The sequence below is a fragment of the Alligator sinensis genome, unplaced genomic scaffold (assembly GCF_000455745.1).
Source record: "Alligator sinensis unplaced genomic scaffold, ASM45574v1 scaffold373_1, whole genome shotgun sequence".
Lineage (NCBI taxonomy): Eukaryota > Metazoa > Chordata > Crocodylia > Alligatoridae > Alligator > Alligator sinensis.
Window position 1 is genome coordinate 731,057 of NW_005841990.1, and position 11,955 is coordinate 743,011.

Sequence of the window (11,955 nt, forward strand, 5' to 3'; positions counted from 1 at the left end):
GCACTTCACTTCTTCAGAAAGATGCTGTCACACAAAGTATCTGCACCCTCCCTAGGAATAATGAATAGATGTCCCTGCTCACAAAATTTGCACTGTCTACCCTTAAAAGGAATTTTAAAAACATGCCTTATTTTTCAAAGTAAAACTCCAAGGTCCTCATTAGATGGAATAATCTTCCAAGGGGAAGGAGGAGATGATCCCAGAGTCTGACTAGCATTGGGACATACTGTGAGGCCTTCCTCTTCCAGAAAGCCTTTCCACCAGGAGTATTTTTCATGAAGTATTGTATTTCCTACTACCTTTGTATTTCCTACTACCCTTTCCCTACCCAGAAAAATAACCCTACCCAAAGCAATTTTTGAACTCTGTAAACTGAACTTATCTGTAGCTAGCCCCCAGATTTCTAAACTTACAAGGGAGTTTAAGGTTTACACTTAGACTTCATTTATTGTGTCCATACTATGCTCATGTGGAAGGCATTCAGATACTATGGTGATATAAAACCACAGACAGACAGACTTAGTTGACTGAACAATAGTCTAATTAAAGACAGCAGCCTCTGCTGATTTTCAGTAGCAAAGTATCAGAGTCTTATTTTGCTTTCATTTTTGGTATACAAAGAAATAATATAAATCATATCAATAGCCAGCATACTGTAAGTGCTAACAATGAAAAAAATGATGCATGAATAGCACATTAGCAATTGCTTCAATAACCCACTCAAATTTAAGAATCCTTAGTTCTTTATATCTCCATTTTACTTCAATTATTTCCTTTAAAATAATCTAACCATATTTTGGAATGTTAAAAAGCAAACAAAATAAAACCCTCTTACTTTCATGCCTATCATAGATAAATTAAGTCCTTCAAGGTGTAGAATTCATTCCTAGGAGGCAAAACACAGCCCCCCTATTCATAGCCTACTCTAATTTATTAAGTTAGGGGTGATCCTTACTGGCATTTCCCAAGCAACTTCTTGCACCTTCACCCAGACCCTTTTCTGGGTATACATTGATGCCTGTAGATGATCCTCACAAATGTGCTGTTTGGGGCCTGACCCGAAGGTGCTAAATTTGCCCATATCAAGGTCTGGGCACATTGTATGTCTACAATAGCTCTGACCCTTCTTCCTGCCACTTCGACAGTGACCATAGATTTTCCTTAGTATCTTCAAGGGTCATTTTTTCCAGTCCATCATTTCCATTTGTCCACCCTCCCTGGTGGTGGATTTATGCCCCTTTGGCTCTACCTTGGGCTCCTAGGACCAGGGATATGTCTGCAGGATGCTGGAGCATTCTTTGGCTATATGACCCATCCTACCACAGCAGAAACAGATTATGCCTGGGTGGGATCACCACGGCTCCTTTGTCTCACCCTCCCACTTTTAGACAGAGTCTCGGAGGCTCGTGGTTCCCCCTCCTGTAAGGCCTCTATCTTGTGGTAGTTCCCCTTGTCCACTATCAAAATGTTCTGCCAGTTGTAATGCCTCTGCTGACTTCTTCAGGCAGTAACACTCAACCCATTTCTGGGTATTTTCCTCTAGGTCAGACAGGAACCGTTCCAGATGGATCTGGTCACATATCTTCTCCTTAGAGGTAATTGTCAGCTTTAGCCATCTCTCCATGATATCGGCCAGGTTTTGCAATCCTCCTTCTTCCTTATCCAGAACATCGGTTGGTGCTTCTCAGGTGTGATGTCGAGCTGGTATAGAATTTCCTTCTTAACTTTATCATAATCCTGTCTGTCAACCCTGGACGTGGAACAGTATCCCATTCGAGCTCAGTCAAGGAGGAGAACCCTTAACTATCCAGCCCATCTGTTCCTATCCAGTCCAGAAGATACTGCAGCCTGCTCAAACGTCTCATGGAATACCTCTAGGTCATCATCCCACATCCTCTTAGAAATCTTTAATTCTGTCAGGCTCTGTTGAACCCATGCTTGCTGTTTTGCTAGCTTCTCTTCTAAAGCAATCTATCAGGCCACCTGCTGTTGCTGCTGCTGTAGGAGCTGACCCATTAAACCCAATGTTTGCTGTAGGGCTTCTGCTCCTGCCATTGCTGCTGGCTGAAGATTCACATCTTCCTCTGCTGGGCGGTCACTGTCGAGGTTCCTGGCCAATGCATCAAATTGTTGGGGGTGAGTAGTATAAGGCCGCAATCCCCACTTGCCTGATGCTTTACTGGGGTGATCCATGGGGAGAATTGGATGGTCCTGTCACTACTCAGCCTCTGATGTACTTCTCTCACCCACCACATCTTGATGCCTATTTTTAATTGTCAGGAGTTGGATATAGGCTGAGTGATGATCTTACCCATTCACTCGAATGGGCTTTCTTCATGAGTCAATCAATTGATATCAGTCTCTTCAAGATCCATAGAATAATTAATTCAAATCAATTTTACCAAGGTCGTTACTCTGCCCTAGAACCTCTGGATCAGGGTCAATGTCCCAGTCAGTTCCCCAGCACATCATGTCCTGCGTTCTGGTGGTCGTCCTCCAACCACCTTGGTCTGTGGGCCCAGCAGCTTCATCTGTGAAGTGCTGACAGCTGGGAAGACATCTGGCTTCTCTCCCATCTACTAACTGCAGCCTTTTCCCTGCTGCCCCTCTCCGGGGCTGGAAATACCTGTTCTCATGCTCTCTTCACCAATCCAGAGGGAGCACATGCTCCAAAAACATGGCTGCATGTTCTCTGCTCTGGACCGGCTTCTCTCAGCAAATGAGATAATTACTTCGCATTCATGTTCCTCAGGGCTTTCTGTGCCGCTCTCTTCCCCTCACACTCTTACATTTATTTCTAGTTTTAATGAAAAACAATAGTTCACATAAACATCACAGTGTGCCATTACCTGTGCGGTTGATAGATGTCTCAAATAACTATAGAAAGTCCAGGAATTTGTTGAGTTTTTAAAAAAAAACAGTTCCATAAACCAAATACGTATTGATCATTGATTAGTTTTAAAAAGCAACAAATACTTGCCTGCTCCTTTTGGTTCTGAACCAATGTCTTTTTCAGTTAACAGTTTGAAATATCACTGCATTATAGATGGTGCCAAAATGCATACCTGCAACATCTACTAACATCTCTCTGCAGAGAACCTCAGGGATGAAGAATGTAGCAAGAGGGAAGGAAGATCTATCAGAGGTGGCAGTGAGCTCAGCAGCCATTTTTCCTCTCTTTGTATTTTGTAGAAATCAGTTAATGTGAAAGCCCATGTTTTAGGTAGATGTTAAATCACCAAATAGCTTATTTTAAAATGCCAGCATAAATAGTCTGACATGCAGTAATTCATCAATTGTAATCTGCAGGCAGATTCCCATCTAAACTGCAGGAAACTGTTAGCAACAACTGCATTTACGTAAATGCCTTTCTATGAAAAATATTAACATGCTTTCCTTGGTTGTTGTAGACAGGGTCTAGCTATGATTATACTGATAAATCTAAGTTTGACTATAACTATTAATATGACTTCATCCCTTTATGGGAAGAACAATATTTCAATGCTGTTCTAACCTGACTTCCCTGTTTTTTGGGAAACCCATTTGGATGGAACTTGAACATTTATTTTTAAAGTAGTGACCATAATTCCTCACCCTGGATCTTCTCCAATTGTCCTTTGTACAAGAAGAACTGTTACAGCAGGGAGTCTCAAACGCTTTCATGTGCCAGGCTGAATGCTCTCTTATGAGCCAACCTCTCTTTCCAGCAACACTGAGATTAGCAATCATGTAAGGTGGCCCCTTCTCCTCCTTTCCTCTGCACATACTCAAGCATCAGTTCTCCTCCATTTCTCCAGATCATCAATTTTTCTCTCTAGCAATTCCCTTCCACTCAGAATCAGTTCTCTTCACAATCAATTTCCTGCCAACCTCACCGGTTAGGAACAGAAGTTACACATAGACCAGTTTAAGTGATCAGAAACTGGTTTAAACCTGTAACAGAACAGAAGTCCAATGCTCATAAACCAGTTTCAAAATGGCAGAAACTGGTTTAAGATAAACCTGGTTGAATGTAGTATCAGACTTAACTGACATGGGTCAAACTGGTTTATGAAACATCTATCCCAGACCCCTTCCTGGTTCAAGTTAAATCAAAGTCCTCCAGCATCCCAGCATGCTTTCCAGCCCTGGGCTGGGCTGGACTAAGCCATGCTGTCTGCTCCAGCAGAGAAGGGTTAAGCAGGGTTGGGGGGAGGCAAGGACTACCTCCTCCCTCCCCCAGCAAACTCCAGCAGGGTCTGGGGGCAGGGAGGAGGATTAAACTTTCCTTCCCCTGAATACAGAGCTGCCCTGCCCTGCTGGCTACAACTGAACTACAAATCCCAGAAGCACCTGAAAGCAGGAAGTGATGAGCAACCTTGCAGAATTCTGCTACTGTGAGTCTGTGATTCTGGACTGCAAGTCCCAGCGACCTCAGGGGGCAGCAGGAAGAGAAAGTGAACAGTCTATGCTGGTTACATGCCAGAGAGGCATGCTCTAGCACCCCCTGGCTTCTGGCCTGAGCCAGTGCAGGTATGTGGCTGCATTTCCTGAATCAAGAGTGAATGTTTGACCAGTTGTTTCTCAGTTTAATCTCTGCATCTTAGACTAACCTGCAAAGCCTGAATTGATTCAGCCTCAGGCTTTTTGACTGTCTGTACTTAGTCACAATCATTTCCCCTTGCCTACAGACATGTAAAAATGATTTTCTCCTCTTACACAATTGATTCCCTCCTTTCCCTGCTTCTCCTTTCCCTTGATCACTTCTCTTGAGCCCTTTCTCCACCATCCATTATTATTCCAGGATGCTGGGCCTTCTCCTAACTGCAAACTCAATCACAGGCCCAGCCCAGCATTTTCATGCCCACTTTCTTTCCATATTCGTTCTGTAGTAGTAAGGGCTAATGCTCTTCCAAAAGGCTGGCATGATGACATCAAGAGGAAGTTGCCACCCCACCTTTGTATGTGTGTTTGTGTTGCAATAAAGCCTGTTTAACAGCAAGAAGTTCTACCTTTTTCTGAGCTATGCATAGCAAACTTTCCACACCTTTGGGGTCCTACTTCTTCATCCATACTCTTCAGGACCCCTGCTTCTTGACTCATTAATTGGCCAGCTTCTATTCTGGTATTCCCCTGAAGAAACTACTTTGTCCTAAATATGTTGGTAATATTTTTTTTGACCAAGTTGAGTTCATTCTGGCCATAGTGGCTCCTTCATGTGGTAATTTCTGTTATGCCAAAAACTTCTTCTTATGAAGGTGGTAAGTTCTCCAAATCAGAAGTGAGATTCCCACACAGAGAATAAGCAACACAGAAGACTATTTCACTGGTGGGGAGAGGAAGGTGCAGGAAAGCATATAAAAAAGAGTGTTTGGGTAACTGAAGACGATGAGGAAATAGGGCAAATAAAGAGACAAAACTATGGCACTTATCTGTTTCCTGATCATTTAGCAATTTGATTGAGGTGGAACTGGCTTAGAAAGTCATGGGGAGATCTGAACTTACTGGTACCAGAGTTGATTGAAAAACAGGAATGTTGGAATGCTATTGCTTCTGCCAGGTGCTGTGTAAGAAATAATATACCTCATAGGTATATTTGTCATATTGGTTTCTACTCAGTTTGCTACATGAGCCTGCTGTCTTCTCTTTCACTTCAGAGCTATGCACAGAGTTTATCCCATCACTGTTCCTGGTTATCTGAGGAAACTTTTTTGCATACTCTCATTTGTTAGACAGTGGAATAGTGTAAGGATCTGACCATGAGGTATCTGGTTCTGTGGGTAGGCCCCAAGGAGCAACTATGGGATCAGCAATGTAGGAGTGCAGATTACCAGGTCATGGAGCCAAGGTGCAGGTCCATGGGCTCAGGCCAGGAGAACCAAGTTTTAGGAAGACCAAAAGACAAAATTCAAGAGCCAGAGTGCAGAAGCAGGCTGAGATCAGAAACCAGGGGTCAGAGAGCCAGTGCCTAGTTCCAGGGGAGTTCCAAAGTCAGGTTCAGGAAGAGCCAAAGCCAAGTCAGGAGCCAGGAGAATCAGAAAGAACAGTGAATGTGAGGCTTGCCAGAACAGACTGAGATTGGGTCAAGGAATGACTGCAGCCTGAGGCTATAGGTGTGCTTAAAAGAGTGAGCATCAGTTTCAGCAGCCAATCAGTTGCTTAGCTCCACAGAAAATCAGGGGCAGATGTGATGGCTCAAGCACTCAGTCCAGCCAGGCCGGATTGATCACAGGCCCTGAAAAATAGAAATGCTTCATCAGTTCATTTTCTCATGTCATATTGGTTGCCATCCTGTTGCCTTTGAATTTGTACTGTGCATGGATGCTACCATTTCTCCTCTCTCATTTGTGGTCACTAGGGCTAGGGACAGACATTCAAAAAGCCTAAGCCTCAATTGATTCAGTCTTTGTAGGTTAGTCTAACCTGGCTAAGATGAATCAGGTTGTAACTGAACAGACATCCCAGAGATGCAGGCACATGCCAGCAGTGGCTCAGGCTAAAAGCTGGTGGATGCTAGAGCAGCCCTCCCTTTCCTTCCACAATGCTGAGATGAGGGGGGCATGGCCAGGCCCCAGCAGGATGCTCTGATTAGGGAGGGGCTTCTCCACCACCCCACCCCACTTCTGACCAGCCCAGCAGGGAATTGATAACACAATGTTTATCACCCCTAACTCAGTATTTATCACCCCATTAAGAAAACAACAGAGGGACATTACCAGCTACCTGTTGATTCTGCCTTTGTCCCATCTGCCACAGCACAGACTGTAGCCAGCATGTGGTCTGCCAGCTAGTGCTGAGAGGTGTCTGTGTAAGGCAGAGGGAACAGGGAGGGGAGGGGGGAGCAGAGGAAAGCCAGGCAGATGCCTGCATTCTCTACCAGAGCCCCAGCCAGGGAGTACAGAGGAGGATCCAGCCCTGCTGTGGAGCAGAGAGCCCCACACAGCCCAGAGAGCATGCCAGGATGCTGGGGGTGTCTGGTTTATCTTAAGCCACCAAGGGGTCTGGGACAGACCTTGCATAAACTGGTTTGACCCAAATCAGTTAGGTCTGATACAACATTCAACCAGGATTATCTCAAATTGGTTTCAGCCATTTTCAAACTGGTTTATGTGCACTGAACATGTGTTCTGTTACAGGTTTAAACCAGTTTCTGATCATTTAAACCAGTTTGTGTGTAATGTCTGTCCCTAGCCTACTTCTGTTCTTGGTGAAAGTCTGATTTACTTTTGCCAGTTACTCTGTAATAAAGTAGTCTGTCATTACTACCACAGGCAGGTGCTGCAGGCAGATGGTTGAATCTTATTTGTGCTCCCCAGTGATTTGGATACTATTTGTAGATTCACAGGCTTCAGAAGTACATAACATATGATATATACTTGATACATGTTATAGTTCGCAATACAGGGTGCTCTGATGTAAGCTTTAATATAGCAACGGCCAACATTTTTGGTAGATATGTAACAAATTAACTCTGTACTCTCTTCAAGTACCACTCTAATCCACTTCCTTTGCCAGATCGGCTGCTCTGCTTCCTTGCTTGTGCCCTGTGTTTCCAGCCCTATCTGCTGCTATGCTGCCTTGTTACTGCCTGATCTGTCACTGTGCTCCCCATCCCCTCCCTGATCTGGTGCATGCCACATACAGAGGCTACCCAGGCCACTTGCGGCATGCATGATGCAGGCTGGCCACCCCTGTTCTACTCTTTGTCTTCTACTTTTTTTTTGTTCTCATCTTAAACTAGTCCCCAGTCCTAAAATTGATAGTACCTGGGAAGACGGCTGTGATGACATGCAGAGCATTGTAGGTTGAGGCCTAAGATTACAAATTGTTCTGGGCAGGGAATCTGTCTGTACAGCGTTTGCATTATAAAGAATCATATGTGTATGTGAGTAACTGGTTCAGATATACACATGGCACAATCATATATTGATTCCTGTATAAAGTGTGTACAAACACTGCTGCATAGCCATAAACTATTTGGCTTACCATTCTCACTCACTGGTGTCCTACCACTGAACGTGCCCTTGTGAATGTAACAGTGATGCAGCCAACCTGATATCAGACATGCACAAATATATATTTGAAAATAAATACCGTAAGGTGCATTACTGAGTCTATTCTGCGATAAACAAATATCAATTGGCCCATCAGCCTTTTCTGTTATATGCCAGAAATATGTATTGGCGGTCCATTAATGTATGTCTCTGCCTAAGTAATGGCTGATTGCCTTAAAGATTAATTTAATTTCTTGAGTCAAGTCTTCTCTGGGTCTTAGAATCACCTTCTATAAATAAAAGATTTCAGATTTTTTGTTGGCTATTTCCTCCATTAACTGTTTTCTGGAGAAGCTTAAGATATCCAGAGAAGAGCCACGCGCATGATCAGAGGTCAGGGAAACAGACCCTACGATGACAGGCTGAGAGCCCTGGGGCTCTTTAGCCTGGAAAAGCGCAGGCTCAGGGGTGATCTGATGGCCACCTACAAGTTTATCAGGGGTGACCACCAGCATCTGGGGGAACGTTTGTTCACCAGAGCACCCCAAGGGATGACAAGGTCGAATGGTCACAAACTACTTCAAGATCATTTCAGGCTGGACATAAGGAAGAATTTCTTTACTGTCTGAGCCCCCAAGGTCTGGAACAGCCTGCCACCGGAGGTGGTTCAAGCGCCTTCATTGAACACCTTCAAGATGAAACTGGATGCTTATCTTGCTGGGATCCTATGACCCCAGCTGACTTCCTGCCCTTTGGGCAGGGGGCTGGACTCGATGATCTTCCGAGGTCCCTTCCAGCCCTGATGTCTATGAAATCTATGAAAATCTATGAAATCCCATCTGGAGAGTTTGCTCTAGGTAAAAACAATTTGTGCCAGCTACTGGATTTCATCAACTTCATCCTTAAAATTTGTTGCATTTCAATCTGATGGATATGCTTTGAGTAATGGTAATTATGTATACTTTGATCTCAAGCTCTGGCATATTTGAGAACAGTCTTAAAATACCTGAAGGGTAAACATAAGGAGGATGGAGATAGATGATTATTTTTGGCCATAGGGGACAGGACTAGGAACAATGACCTTAAACTGCAGCATAGGAAATTTAAGTTTGAGATCAGGAAGAATTTACTTACTATGAGGGTCAATTAGCATTGGAACAGGCCATCCCTGAAAATTTGCAAGAGCAGGTTTGGCAGATTTGATTGGGGGCTGGACCAGATGACCTTATGCATTCCCTCCTGACGAGCAGTTTCATTCATTTCAGTCTTCCTCTCTAGCTATGGAAATATATAGGCATGTCTTATTAATTAAAAGAAAACAATTCAGTGGCATAACACATGGAAGTGTTGGTATTTTGGTGAGCATGAACTCATTAAAGCTCAGAATGCCATGGTCTCCTACACTTGGAAATAAATAATGATTTTCCAGCTCTGTACAAAATGCCAAGTCCTCCCATACTGATTTATGTAGAACAGTACTCTGCTCCTTATGTCAACTGATGTAAATTGAGAGACAGAGAGAAAGGTGCAACTCCAGTGAAGTAGGGCAGCAGAACCTGGTCTTCACTTTTTGTAGTTTGACAGCTTATTTATATCATCTTTAAGCAAGATGTATTGTTATTGTGGCAGATACCACTGGTGATATTATTTCATAGAATGTAGTTATATGCAGTTAAAATGTCCACTACCAGTAAAACATTTGTGTGAAGCTTCATCCTCCTTCTACTACACACCTGTTTACTTTCCTCCTATATTTTTCTCATGATCTTTAATCTTCTACAGCTTTTTTAATGAGTCAATAGCAACTGTAGCTAAATATTGCACCAGGATTTTCCTTTTGAATGTGACCTTTTCAGCATTATTTAATAAAGATTTTAAAAGCACAGTTATGTGACATTTGTTTCCATTCTTTTGGGACATCCTGAATTATTGTCTAGATGATAGCCAGTTCTGTTAGGAAGGTCCTGGAAAATATAAGATTGCTAGGGGGTTTTCACAGAAGCTTTACTTTATTTAAAAAAAAAAAAAAAAGCATGAGAAAAAATTTCAGATTTTGCTCTGCTGTCACTGACTAAATCAACAGTAAAATTCCAAGGAAGAGCCAAGGAAGAAGGATCTGGCAACTCATGATGGAAATCCACTCTAGTAAGCTGCTGAGAATCATCTCTGGGGACACAGAGCAAAAGCCAATACAAGCCTCCAGGTGCTTATGGAAAAGAATACAAATGGGAATATTCCAGTTACATTTTCCTGAAACAAGGAACTTCAGCTTAAACGTTTTCTAACACGTCATGGTCCAGAGCCATATGACCTAACAAGGAAGCTGTAGGAAGTTTATGTACTAGGACTGTCCGAAATGGCGCTGTTCCATTTCGACTTCCGTTTCAATGTTTCAATGGAACAGTGTTTCATTTCAAATTTCATTTAGTTTCAAAACTGCTGTTCCATTTCATTTTGTCAAAACAGTTTCGCTGTTTTGATGCTATTTCAATGTTTTGCCCATAGGCTATAATGGGGAAGCACGACACAGCCTATAACTTTGTCATTTCTTGCCTGATTCAAATTAAACTTGCAGGGATGGTAGCCCCTTCAGAATTCCACTGTCAGGGTCTATATTGAGTCCATACGTTTCTGTACCTACTACCTAGGAGGCTGATGAAATGAAGTTCACAGGCCCAGCTCTGAAAAGTGGTTTGTAAATTCAAACAAGCACCAAACCATGCTAACCTAACCTCATCACCAGAACTGAAGCCAACTTCCTACAGCTCAAAGCACAAAACCTGCCAACTATCTCCAGTACCCCCACAAACTGCACACCAGAATCTATCAAAGACAAGAATATCCAACTACCGGGGGAGTGGGGGGCATTTCCCACAAAAGAAACCCACTCTGTCTCCAGTCTCTCAGGCATGATCTTGAGAGGGAATTTACAAACCACTTTTCACAGCTGGGCCTATGAACTTCACTTCATCAACCTGCTAGGTACAGAAACTTATGGACTCAATATAAACAATGGAATTCTGACACACTACAACCTGCCTGATATCTGACTCCCTGGGTACCTCTGCACTTTTACCTGCGCTGATACATCCCACTCCCTCCCCCGCAACCCCAGCCTGTCCCTCACTCCCTGACACCTCCTCTTCCATTTTTACTGACTGGCTTTCTTCCCTGCATTGCATGCCAGCCTCTGGCTTCTTTACTATTCCTTCCATTCACGACCAGCACATAGACATACCAACTGCAGGTGCTTACTCAGCCTAACAAAGGGTTTTTCAATCCAAAAGATGGCATCCCATGCAGCTAAGCTGAGCTCACCTGGAGCCTCACAACTCCACTGCAACCAGCAAGTCTCAGACCTTTCAAAGACGAGACAGGTCTGGGCTTTCCCCAGCCAAGACTCTGTGCGTGCGTGTGGTAGCTGGAGGTTATGGTGCCTCCTACCCGCCTTTCACAAGAGGGATCCTTGGTCCTAGCATTTACGGGGCTGCCATGCCACCAGCAGTCCCACCAGACTTCCCTGACCCTGGCAGAGTGCAGTTTTACTGGTCATGCCCAGGACCTGGGGTCTCCTCCTTCCCCATAGCCCCAGCCCATACCTCCAAGTTCATCCTGGCACAGGAGCTCAGCAAGGACATGTTCTTCTCCTGCTGGCTGGTGACACAGTGAGTGCCCCCTCCAGCTCTGAGAGCGAGGCATTAAATGACTTTTTTAAAAATGAAAGAAGGAAATAGGTGCGGATGGAGTGAGGAGAGTGGCATTCATTCTGTCTGCACCTGGAGCTTGGGGAACCCTAGCAGTGGGAGGTTCACCTTCAGGGACACTGGCTGCTCCACCAAACCAGGATCCAAGCAGGTGTGGTGGGGTGTCACTTCATCCTCAGCAATGCTGAACACCCTCTTGCTCGGAACACTGGTCAGTGGGCAGGACAGGTGTTCCTGGGCAACTATGGCCAATTCCTGCCACATCTCACTATGGCTTG